At 40.6% G+C, this 12,969-nt stretch overlaps 1 protein-coding gene across 3 annotated transcripts in view; it reads left to right on the top strand.

Moving 5' to 3' along the window:
• ANKRD44 (ankyrin repeat domain 44) overlaps positions 1-12,969 on the top strand; it is a 320,963-nt gene that overhangs the window by 246,931 nt on the left and 61,063 nt on the right. The gene's annotated exons all lie outside the window — the stretch shown is intronic.

Below are 12,969 nucleotides of genomic sequence, written 5' to 3' on the forward strand. Positions count from 1 at the left end.
GTTTCAGAGCTAATTAACATTAACTTGGACTAGGAACTTTAGACTCTGGTACAGACACAGTTTCTATTTTGAAGATAATTTGGATGTATCAAAGAAGCTTAGTATATATTTCCAGAGTCATGCTTAGCACCCTAGTATTTGATAGCAGTGTCATAAGATGACTTACATAACCATTAGGCATGTGGGTTTGTCATAGTCCTGCGTCTATAGTTTAGGGAAAGAAATTGGCAAGAGTATAACAGCAGAATTTACTGGAATTTTTAAACCAGCCCACATTTCAAACCTATAGTGATCAAGAAACACTTGATTTGGAGTCTGAAATTCCTCTGTTGGTATAGGTTACCAGATGCAAACTCAGATATCCACAGGGACAAAAATATAAAATAAGCAAGTGAAGTGAACCCACATATGGAATAATACGGGGTGGTGGGAACTGTGGCAAGCCCTGTTTAAGGGGAGAAACAGCTAGTCAGCAGTAGCTGATGGAAACCAGGTGGTACTGCAAACCCAGGTTTGCTAGAATTCCCGTGTTTCAGGAGAAACTACGAATCTGGCCTTTTTATGTGGAATTTCCTGTTTTGAAAACACTGGGTGGGCTAGAAAGAAAAAATATGGGTTTGTGGCTGAATCCTGCCTGCAGGCTACCATTTGGCATCTTCTGATTATCACCCTTGGTTCAGCCTCACCAGGATACATGGGGTATCCCAGACTCACTTTCTGATCCAGTGATAGGTGTCACCTTCCTTACTGGACTCCATCTCTTTTCCTTATCCTTTTGAAGGAGAAGTTCTACTTTTCAGAGTTATTTGAAATATGTTTGGGGAAATACTTGCCCCCATCAACTGCGCAGTTTATTGAGAAAGGCATAAGGCAGAAAGCCTGAGAGAATTGTGTGAGCTCCTACATGGAAATGACTCAAAGATGCCACAGCAAGGTCCTTTACCTTTGGCCTTGCTGCTGGTTTCAAATGGTTCCACTTAGGGTCATTCTTACTACACTTCTGTTAACTGTGATTGTGGGAAAGTGTTCATGAAGACCACCCAGTTTGGAAATGAAGAGGTGATTATTCTACTGTTGAGTTTTGTGTTATTTATTGGTGAATTTTACCTGTCTTCATCATTCCTGCAGATATCCAAGTCTTCTTTTCTGAGGTTCTTGTGGATGCTAAAGATTTCCTTGCTTGACTTTGGAGGTGACATTTTTTTTCCTCTCCAGTTTAATTCTATCATTATTCCTTTTCCAGTTACTGTGTCTGTATAACAAATCACCCTAAAAAGTTAGTGGCTTAAAAACAACGTTTATCACTTATTATCTCTGTTTCTGGTCAGGGATTCACATGTGACTTAGCTGAGCAGTTCTAGTTAATATCCTGTGAGGTTACAGACAGTGTCTGGGCTGGCATAATTTCAAAGGCTTCTTTTCTCACTTGTCGGTCACCTGGGTAGGAAGGTTCAAATTGTTGACGTTCCTTGGCCTTTCTCTCTCTGTGGTTTTCTCTAGCATGGTGTTTCTAGAATAAGTGGATGTTTTATATGGTGCTCACGTTACCCAAGGCGTCCACCCTAGGAGAGAGTGTGAGCAAGAGTGCTAGCAAGTGAGAGAAGAGACCGTATTACTTTTGATGGTTTAGCCTTGAAGTTCATGTTTTATTGCATCTGTTCATTGCCACAGTCACAAAATCCAGAGAGGTGAAGCATTGACTCCACCTTCCAAAGGGAGGAGTATCAGAGAATTTGTGGACATATTTTAAAACTACCCAGTTCCATAGAAAGATGCAGGAAGCCAGCGATTTTGATTAATTTCTAATTTAAATAGAAGTGAGCAAACCAAATCATAGGGGGATTTACTGGGTTCTCCAAAGTGATAGCTCTGGTCAGTGGAGAAAGTGGGGCCATGAACAGGAAGCTTGATTTAAATTTTTTTTTTTAACCACATTGTTGGTCAAAGCTCTACCACCACCCAAGGCTTTTTGACATAGGGCAAAATCTTGGTAGGACTTAAGGCAGTGTCACTTCTTCCTTCTAATACCAGTCGTGGAAGTTGAACTAGACCTGTCAGGATTTCTTAGATCCCACAAAAGAAAGACTCCTCACAGAGTGTGTGTGTGTGTTAATCAGTGGCAGAATAAAGGTTTACTACTGTAACTATTCATGTGAACCTGCATTCCAAAGTGTGCTTAAGACATAGCTGTCTTTTATTGGTTTTCTCTATGAAAACCATCTGTCATCGTTGGACATATGAACTTTTATTTCAGAGTTTGTTATTATAATCTTGATAGTTTGTGCTATTAACAACTATGGACGGAGATTCATGACATTGTACAGGAGACAGGGATCAAGACCATCCCCAAGAAAAAGAAATGCAAAAAAGCAAAATGGCTGTCTGAGGAGGCCTTACAAATAGCTGTGAAAAGAAGAGAAGCAAAAAGCAAAGGAGAAAAGGAAAGATATAAGCATCTGAATGCAGAGTTCCAAAGAATAGCAAGGAGAGATAAAAAAGCCTTCCTCAGTGATCAATCAGTGCAAAAAAATAGAGGAAAACAGTGGAATGCGAAAGATTAGAAAATTAGAGATACCAAGGGGACATTTCATGCAAAGGTGGGCTCAATAAAGGACAGAAATGGTATGGACCTAACAGAAGCAGAAGATATTAAGAAGAGGTGGCAAGAATATACAGAAGAACTGTACAAAAAAGATCTTCACGACCCAGATAATCACGATGGTGTAATCACTCACCTAAAGCCAGACATCCTAGATTGTGAAATCAAGTGGGCCTCAGGAAGCATCACTACGAACAAAGCAAGTGGAGGTGATGGAATTCCAGTTGAGCTATTTCAAATCCTGAAAGCTGATGCTGTGAAAGTGCTGCACTCAATATGCCAGCAAATTTGGAAAACTCAGCAGTGGCTGCAGGACTGGAAAAGGTCAGTTTTCATTCCAGTTCCAAAGAAAGGCAATGCCAAAGAATGCTCAAACTACTGCACAATTGCACTCATCTCACACACTGGTAAAGTAATGCTCAAAATTCTCTAAGCCAGGCTTCATCAATACGTGAACCATGAACTTCCAGATGGTCAAGCTCGTTTTAGAAAAGGCAGAGGAACCAGAGATCAAATTGCCATCATCCACTGGATCATCAAAAAAGCAAGAGAGTTCAAAAAAAACCATCTATTTCTGCTTTATTGAGTACGCCAAAGCCTTTGACTATGTGGATCACAACAAACTGTGGAAAATTCTTCAAGAGATGGGATTACCAGATCATCTGACCTGCCTCTTGAGAAATCTGTTTGCAGGTCCAGAAGCAACAGTTAGAACTGGACATGGAACAACAGACTGGTTCCAGATAGGAAAAGGAGTACATCAAGGCTGTATATTGTCACCCCGCTTATTTAAATTATATGCAGAGTACATCATGAGAAATTCTGGATTGGATGAAGTACAAGCTGGAATCAAGATTGCTGGGAGAAATATCAATAACCTCAGATATGCAGATGACACCACCTTTATGGCAGAAAGTGAAGAAGAACTAAAGAGCCTCTTGATGAAAGTGAAAGAGGATAGTAAAAAAATTCATTTAAAGCTCAACATTCAGACAACTAAGATCATGGCATCTGGTCCCATCACTTCATGGGAAATAGGTAGGGAAACAGTGGAAACAGCAACTGACTTTATTTTGGGGGGCTCCAAAATCACTGCAGATGGTGACTGCAGCCATGAAATTAAAAGACGCTTACTCCTTGGAAGGAAAGTTATGACCAACCTAGACAGCATATTAAAAAGCAGAGACATTACTTTGCCAACAAAGGTCCGTCTAGTCAAGGCTATGGTTTTTCCAGTGGTCATGTATGGATGTGAGAGTTGGACTGTAAAGAAAGCTGAGCCCCGAACAATTGATGCCTCTGAACTGTGGTATTGGAGAAGACTTTTGAGAGTCCTTTGGACTGCAAGGAGATCTAACCAGTCCATCCTAAAGGAGATCAATCCTGAGTGTTCATTGGAAGGACTGATGTTGAGGGTGAAACTCCAATAGTTTGGCCACCTCATGCGAAGAACTGACTCATTGGAAAAGACCCTGATGCTGGGAAAGATTGAAGGTAGGAGGAGAAGGAGACGAAAGAGGATGAGATGATTGGATGGCATCACCGACTCAATGGACATGAGTTTGGGTAGGCTATTGCAGTTGCTGATGGACAGAGAGGCCTGGAGTGCTGCGGTCCATGGGGTTGCAAAGAGTTAGACATGACTGAGCAACTGAACTGAACTGAAAAGTACTTTGATAAGTTCATCTTTAATCTCATTGTGTAGTAACTCAGAGAATGATTATCCTGTAACACCTCGTTTCTGTGTAAATAATATATTGCATGTTATTTTCATTTTTCAGGAAGTCATTTCAGGGCCATTGTTTCCGTTATCCAGTGAAAAGATTTTCTGTCTACAGAAAGTTTCACAAGTTCTATGTGATAATGAAATTATCTTCTTCATTAGATCAACACTGTGTGATTTGCAAAGTGATAATGATTCTTGGCAATTGTATACATACTTGACATGCAGCACTATATATTTTAGTGTATACAGCATAGTGACTTGACTTACATATGTAGTGAAATGAATACCATAATAAACTTAGTTAACATCCATCATCTCACATAGATAAGAAAGAAGGAAAATGTGTTTTTCCTTGTGATGAATGTAAGGCCTGTTTTTGAACAATAAGTGGACTTTTTGAAGGACATCTTTTCTAACTTTAACTTTCTCGCCAGCAAGATGCCTTCATATTCCTTAAAGCTCCCATTTCTTTGAGTTCTAGATGTTAGGAAAGCAAACCACTTAACTAGCATTCACTAGGAGTTACATTTCTAAGACTCACCACCACAATGCCAATCTTCTCCCTTGTCTCATGACACAAGCACCTGGGAGATGATCTGTTTTATAAGTTGAATCCTCTGTGTTAGATGCTAGAATTATGACAATGAAAGACATGTTTCTGGAAGCTCTTAATGGCTTCTTTGAGCCTCTGAGCTCAAAAATTATGCAGGGAGATCTTTCTTTTCGTTTATTTGGTTTTTTTTTTTTTTTTTAACCCCTTGGCCATGCCAGAAGACTCACAGGGTCTTAGCTCCCCGTCGAGGGATCAAACCTGTGCTCCCTCCAGTGGAAGTGTGGAGTCCTAACCATTGGAGCACCAGGAAGTTCCAGGGAGACCTTTCTTTAGGTCACACTCCCTAGCCTATGTTTGTGGCCTGTGGAAGGAGTGGAGAGAGTAAATGAGTATTTGTGGTCCCTGGACCTTCCCTAATAGGGCCTTTGTCCTTTGGGGATGGAGTCAGATTAAAAAGGATGGGTGGCCATCAGAGTCAGCTGATTTGTGAGGTTGATAACATTTCTCTTTTGCCTCTCTTCCCAGAGAGCAATTTCTGTGATTATACATATCATTAAATTCGTATCATTAAATTTGATGCAGATTTTATTTGACTCTGACACTTAACTTAGTGTTTGTTTACTTGGCATTCATAGTTTATGGTTCCTGTACATGATCATAAGCTTGAGTTTGTAAACCATACTTTGTGTTCAGTCTATTTTGCTGTAATCAAAAAGGAGCAGAAATTATTTTAGTTGTTTTCATTCTATTTTCCTTATAGAAAGTTATATTGAATTCATTCCATGAGCAAAATACTTCTAGAAAGTAGGGTGAACCCCTTAGCCTTAATAGGATAACCAAGGTTCAGTGTTTTGCCAAGTCTGCCTACTTAGGCCAGTGTTTTCAGCTGGTCTTGATCAAAGATATATGTACTGTGTGTGCAAGCAAAAATCTGCCCACGAATGTATGCTGAGAGCTGTGATCAGTCATATTCAATTGGGATCAAAATATCAAAGTGGTATGGAGACTTGGCTATGAAAGTATCTTGTGTCTGAATAAAACTTATGTTTGAGTGGAGGAAGGGAGTTGGCAAAGGGAGCTCTGTGCCTCCCTTTTTCTTTATCTGGAATGTGTTCTTAACCAACTCTGGAGAGAAAAATCAGAGTCATGCCCCTATTTGGAATTTGTGAGTTTATATGGGCATCCTATTTTTCTTTTGTAACATTGAAGATTTGTCTGTGAAACAAAAGCTTTTGTGGCTTTGTTATTGAGATGGAAAAATATATGTGCCAATATAATTACATCAATTATCTACAGAAATTTAGAGAGATTGTTTGAAAATGCCAAGCCTCGGACTAAATTCAGTTCAAGATTCTACTTGGAATTTGGCTGCTTCCTTGGGACCTTCTCCCTCTTTCACTGTTGTGAGCTAATATGAACTTCAACTTCAAGAGTATGTAGGGGTGACAGGTGCCCCTACGTGTATATTCTAGTAGTTTCTGGGATTCTCTGGAAGTAATTGTATCTTGGGCAACAAAGCACTAAAATTATGCTGCTTTTAAGTGTGTCTTGTATTTATCACAGGGTTTCAGTAAACCATTAGCACCTGGCTCTGTATAAGATATACTTCCACTGGCAGTGTCTAATTAAGCTTCTCAAGACTAAGAAAGCAGGATAGAGAAGAGGGGTTAAATTTTTTAAAAAGGAGAGCAACTTAACAGTCAGCTGAGGACATGATGAAAACCCAGTGAACTTGAACCCTAGCCCCAGTCGAGTTTCTGATGGCTTTTTCTCTCCCCAGAGGTACTGCTAAGAGATGGACCTGAGGGTGTACATGACCTTCCAGCAGGCAGACTTCCAATGGGCAGTGAAAACTTCAACAATGCTAGTCTGTGTTTCCTTCTAGTTAATTCAGTTGAAGAGGAAAATAAAATCGTATAGGCAACTCTTTTTAAGGGAGGGAGCAGAAGGGTGGGCACAGATATTTTGATGCTGTTGGCAGCCTCCTTACTGCTATGAATAAAAATATAAGCCACAAATTTTGAATCAGAATTTGGATATGAGTTCATGTTCAGAACATTGAAATAGGCGGTAATTGTGACAGAATGTTCCACTTATTTCTAAGTAATAGAGCAAAAAAAGAAAATTTTTTGGCTTTACTGTGAATGAATTTGGCAACCTATGAAAGAACCATCCCATAGGATGTATAAATATGAACAATTTCAGATTCCACCTTCAGTCAAGAACTCGGAACAGTGGAACCATTGCCCCTACATTTCAAAGTCAGATAGTAGTTTGTACCCCATGGCCCCCTGGCCCTTTGAAGAGGTTGGAGGTTTGAGAGCAGATAGTTCTGCTTCAGATCTGCCCACTACTCCCCTGCCCCTACAGCATGAGAGAGTATCCTTTTTCCTGATCCCAAGCCCAGCCAAAGAAGTTTCACGGAGATTGCTTGGATATCTGATATGTATCCCACACAGTGTAAGGGGCTGAGTGGACTGGCATGTGATGAAGCTAAAGAGGACTGAATAGCTCTGGTTTAAGCTTCTTTGCTGGGAAGTTAAATAAAGAGGCCTGTGATTGAGAAATACTCTACCCCCACCAGTGACAGATCAAGAGAGTATGTTTCCTAATGTCCAAATGTGAGCCAGGGGCCAGAGCTGGCCTGGAGTTCTGCTGGATGCTACTCAAGAGGGCTGCCTGTAACTGTGGGGAGATGCAGGGTGCCTGGACAGAGAGGAAAATGTGAGCTGCCAGCAGAGAGGGGCTCTCACCCAGGGAAGTTGGGAAATTGCTGGAGAACCTGAATAAGCATCCAGGAGACAGTTTTAAAGGTCTGACCCAGTGAGAGGATCAGTGCCAGAAGGGTGCCGTCAGTGAGACCATTGTCCCTGTCGCCTCCATGTCCTGCTTTTCCCTCTTCTCTTCCATCCTAGGGGACGCAGAAGCAGCCAAGAGGGAGATGGAGGAAGAGAGGCCATAGGCTGGGGAGGAGAGAAGTCGATCTTGTCCCTTCCCCACTAGGGGAGGCGGAGAGAAGCTTTGCATTAAACAACATCCAGTGTTTGTTACTATACATGGGAACAGACATTTTAGTTTGCTGACCTGAAGCTATGTTTGAGACTAAAGGGCCCAGAGAACTTTTTGTTATTTGTTGGAGATTTTATCGGAGGTGGCAGGAAAAGAAGTAACCTCATAAAGATTATACCAGGTATAGGAAAGGGAGAAAAAAGTTATTGTTTGATTATACCCCATGACTCACTGGTTCAACACAAAGTCACATGCTTAAGAGTCATTAGGAAAGATTACCACTGAAATCTAAAGAAAAAGAAACTATTACCCTTTAAATATATATGAATTTAAATACCAACTTTATAAGACATAGATTCTAGTAATGTCAAGCATTTATCAGGTACCAAATTGTTGAACAAATTAATTGCAGTTGTAAATGATCGAGCTTGACTTAGTGATGAAACTTAAATGCTAGTTTGTAAGTATTATGGTGACTATCCTGTTAGGAAGGTATTTCATATAATCCACAGGTGAGAGAGAAAATGAAATTGTATTTTTCTGTGGCTTGACCTTTTCTTTAGATTTGATTGCGTCCCAAAACCAACTCCAAATTTTTATTCCAACCTCTCCTTTATTTTTTTTCTTCAAAACCTATAAAGCTATACTGATCCTTCCTCTCCCTCCCCGTCTTCCTTCCTTCTTTTCCTCCTACACAGTTACAGAGCCATTAGGCAGGCCTGAGAAGCGTAGGAAGGCAGTTCAGCTGCTACTGGAGTCCAGGGAAAAGGATTATCAGAGTAAGCAGCTCAATAAAGAGTGGATCTCATGCAAGGAAAGTGCCCAAAATGTATATACACTAAACAACAGACGCACTATGTGAAGCAAAAACTTATAGAAATGAAAAGATAAATAGAAATCCATAATTGGAGACTTTAGCACCTCTCTCTTAACAGTTGATAGAACTAGATAGAAAATCATCAAGCATATAGGAAAACTCAGTAATATCATCAGCTAAGGTGATCTAATCAACATTTATAGACCATTCTACCCGACAACCGGACAAGGCAATGGCACCCCACTCCTGTACTCTTGCCTGGAGAATCCCATAGACGGAGGAGCCTGGTGGGGTCGCTTAGCCATGGGGTCGCTAAGAGTCGGACACAACTGACTTAGCAGCAGCAGCTACCTGACAACAGAATGCATACTCTTTTTTTCAAGTGCCCGTGATATCCTGAACCATAAAACAAACCTCAATAAAATTGAAAGAATTGGAAACATATAGAGTGTGTTCTCCTGCCACAATGAAGTAAAACTAAAAATCAGTAACGGAAAGATACCAGGAAAATCTCTAATACTTGAAAATTAAACAACAGGCTTCTAAATAATCCACAGGTCAAAGAAAACATCTCAAGGCAAATCCCCTAAACTACGTTGAACTGATTGAAAATATGACAGAGACATTGATTTGGCTTTTCTGTAGTTCAACAGACTGGCACAGTGTACAGCACCTAGAACCAGAACAAATTCAGATTTCCCCTTTTACTAGCATTGTAACTTTAGTTGACCTTATCAGAAAAAAAAAAAGCATTTTTTTTCTGCAGAAAAGTTAGCTTTTGATTATTTTACATTTCTGATATTAATATCAATTTGCATTCCCCAAATGTAAGTAGCAATGGAGAGAAGCTGGCAAGAAGTGTTAGAACAACCCATATGATAAGCCAGCCTTTGGTTAAACATGGTCTTTGAATAAGCCCTTAGTTCAGTCATCTGTGTATGTAATCTAAGAACCGGCTTTAACCATGACCACCATGAATGCTAAATTGTTCAACATTTAAACTACACCAGTGCTTATAACACCCTATTCAGAACACAGTGAGCATGGATGCATTGCACAGCCCAGCCTACTCGATTGCACACTCAAGTTTCCCTGGAGGAAATGTCCAGTTTTGTATCTCTAACCTCAGTCCTCTCCAAAGTCCAGGCTTATCTGTCAGATGACCTTCTAGACACCTCCATCCAGAGGTCCTTCTGGAACCTACATGGGTTCTGAACTTTATGGCACCAAATTTCATGAAACTTTGATCAACATATGAGGTCAGCAGACTGTCAGTCCTTAAAAGAATCAGTCCCTCACACAAAACAAAACCCTAAATCTCTTTCAGAGCCTTTTCTCCTGGGGGATAAGTGTAAGAACCATGCCTATTCTTAATAAAGTCGTAATAATGAATGTTTATTGTAAGAATATTGGGCTAGGCCCTGTGCCTATGTCATCTCATTTAATTCTCACAACGGCTCTATGAGATAACTCCTGCTTTTAATCATATTTCACATGAGAGTATTGTAAAGTACAAAGAAAGGGAGTAACATGCGCTGGGTTTTACAGCTGGTGTGATATAGAAGGACTCAAATCCATGTTTATCTGACTCTAAATTCCAAGCTCTTAACCATATGCTCCTCTGTCTGGAGAACTGGCAAGCTCCAGACTTTAAAAGACAAAGCTGTTCCAGAGCATCCGAATTCACATCCACCACGACAGGGATGTCCAGACAAAAGTATCACTGAGATGGGCAGTCTTCTGGCTTTTTCACAGGGAAGCAGGAGGACCTCAGGCAATGCCAGCAATGGTTATGTCTGCATCGTCTGTTTCCCTGGAAAGCCTTGTCTTGACCAGCAGTCTGCATTTTCTGTCGGGAGAGCAGAGCTACCTTAGAGTGTTTCCTACCCTGTAAGGAGTAAAGCCACCCCAGCTATAGTTTGAAGTATCATCATTGGCCGTCCACAACACCAACACCTGGACTTCATGTATTTTCATGAAAGCACTCTAACTTGAGCCTAGCCCTCTTCCTGGAATCTCTGTTCATTATCTTTGTAACAGCTGCTGTCAGCTCAGCCTCCCTCTCCGTATGATAACAGCTGCCAGGGATGACCCTTTCCAGCTGGGGGTGGACTGAGTAGGGGTGAGGGGGAGCGACTTCCCAGCAAGACTGTTTCTCCAAAGACGCTTTATCCTTGGCAGCTGCCAAGGACTCCTCACTTGTGAAGTCTGCACCAGGTCACTCTGACGGTCTCGCCCCTTCTTGATCCTCATTCAATAACAGAAAATGTAGAGGCCCGAGCATTTTTAAATCAGACCAGTAGTTCACATCCACACCTGTGCCTCCAGGGTCATGGGGTGACAATACTCACCAAGAACAAAGAGCCCTTCTGAGATCCCAAAGACGAGCAGGGGCCCGTTCATTTGTAACAGCTGAAAGGAATATTTAGAAAAACCATATTGCTCAGTGATAACTAAGATTTATTTTCTCTTATGAGCCAGTCCCTATAATCTAAATGATAGCATCATTGGATTTAAATTCTGTGGGCCATTCTGCACTTGGAAAAGTAGTTTTGTCAATAGTAAACAATAACTTTCACTTGATCATTGGGAAGACATTTAATATAGCCTAAGAGCATCCCTGGTGGCTCAGTGGATAAAGCCTGCAATGCTGGAGACAGGGGTTCGATCCCTGGGTTGGGATCCCTTGGAGAAGGAAATGACAACTCACTCCAGTATTCTTGTCTGGAAAATTCCATGGAAAGGGGAGCCTGGCGGGCTACAATCCATGGGATTGCAAAGAGTCAGACAAGACTGAGCACATGCACACACAACAAATTCCTAGGCTTTTTTCCCCCAAATTTGAGGATCTGACCAATGCTGCAGATCGTGTAGTTCTATAATGTGTGTTTAGTGAAAAAAAAAAAAAATCCACGTGTTACTGGACCCTGTGCAGTTCAAACTCAGCTGTGTTGTTGGTCTGGTAGAATTTTGTATTTCTCTTGTTTTTATCATTATCCACATAAAATGTGATCTTCCAGATGAGGTACAGGTGCCATGCTGTGAGAGCTCAGGGGAGGGTGCACCCCGTTTATAGGTTCAGTGGTTAATGAGAGATTGACCAATACTTGTCAACGTAATGTTTTTGCTGTGTTTGTCTCTAGATTCCTTGTCTTATCACCCACCCAACCCCCATTTGTGTGAATGTGGAATCATAGTACCAAACCTGAAATGAGCTGAATGATGGAGAATGTGGCTGGATGTTTGGACTTGGTTAGACCAATCGACCAACACGCTGTTTTTAGAATATCAGAAGTTTTCATGATGGTTTTTTTTTTTTTTCATTTTGATGATATTTGCATTATCCACCAAATAAACTGATATTGTACATTGGAATAATAGGAAAATGGATGCTGTATATCAGACTGTGCTTCTGAATCCCATACCATCTGGGATCAGCCATTCATAAAAGATTAAACATGAGGCAGGCACATATCTGAATATATGTGTGTCAGTCTCTCCCATCTGTTTTAATTTTGCTTAAAATAATAACAGCTTTCTTTACCCACTTACTCAAATCTGTGTCAAATCTTTTAATGTTCATTAGTCAGAAGTAGGCTGTAGTGTTTAGCCAAGATTTCAGAATTCCACCAAGATTTAATTGAATCAGTAGAAATTTTCTTTGAAACTGTATTTTAATGACTGGACACAGAGTTGGACACGACTGAAGTGACTTAGCAGCAGCAGCAGCAGAATCAATGAGATGTGAATTGATGCTTATTCTGGGTAACTTACAGTGTAATTTAACATTGAAAATGGTGTCTGAAGAGACGTTAACACAGCTTTTGGGGGGAGACTAAAACCAGGTGAGCAAAATGGCTTTCTGAAGCAGGATACTGTCACTGTTACACTGTTACACGGACTATTATTATTATTACTAGCAAATTTTTTTGGTATTCAAATCTGGTATTTCCTTGTTCTCTTTTTCTGCAATTTTTAATCATATTACCATGTCCCTCAGATTTTACATCCCTTTCCAGCCTACCCCTACCTCTCAAATAAAACCTCCCTTGCCTTAGGCAAATAAATTTCACCTTGTGCTGAGGCAAAAAGTAAATTAACACAATGATAATATAATTCAGGGTAAATTGAGAATGTAATCTGGATAAAAACTATAGTTGATTAAAAGAGGTAACACTTAAAGAGTTGCTCTCAGAAGTCACCATGGAAACCTGAGGGCAATGTTACTCCCTTGCCTGGAATACACAAAGAACTGGGTATGCTCA

The sequence above is a fragment of the Moschus berezovskii genome, chromosome 2, assembly GCF_049115385.1.
Source record: "Moschus berezovskii isolate FMDL1 chromosome 2, NW_MosBer_1.0, whole genome shotgun sequence".
Taxonomy (NCBI): Eukaryota; Metazoa; Chordata; class Mammalia; order Artiodactyla; family Moschidae; genus Moschus; species Moschus berezovskii.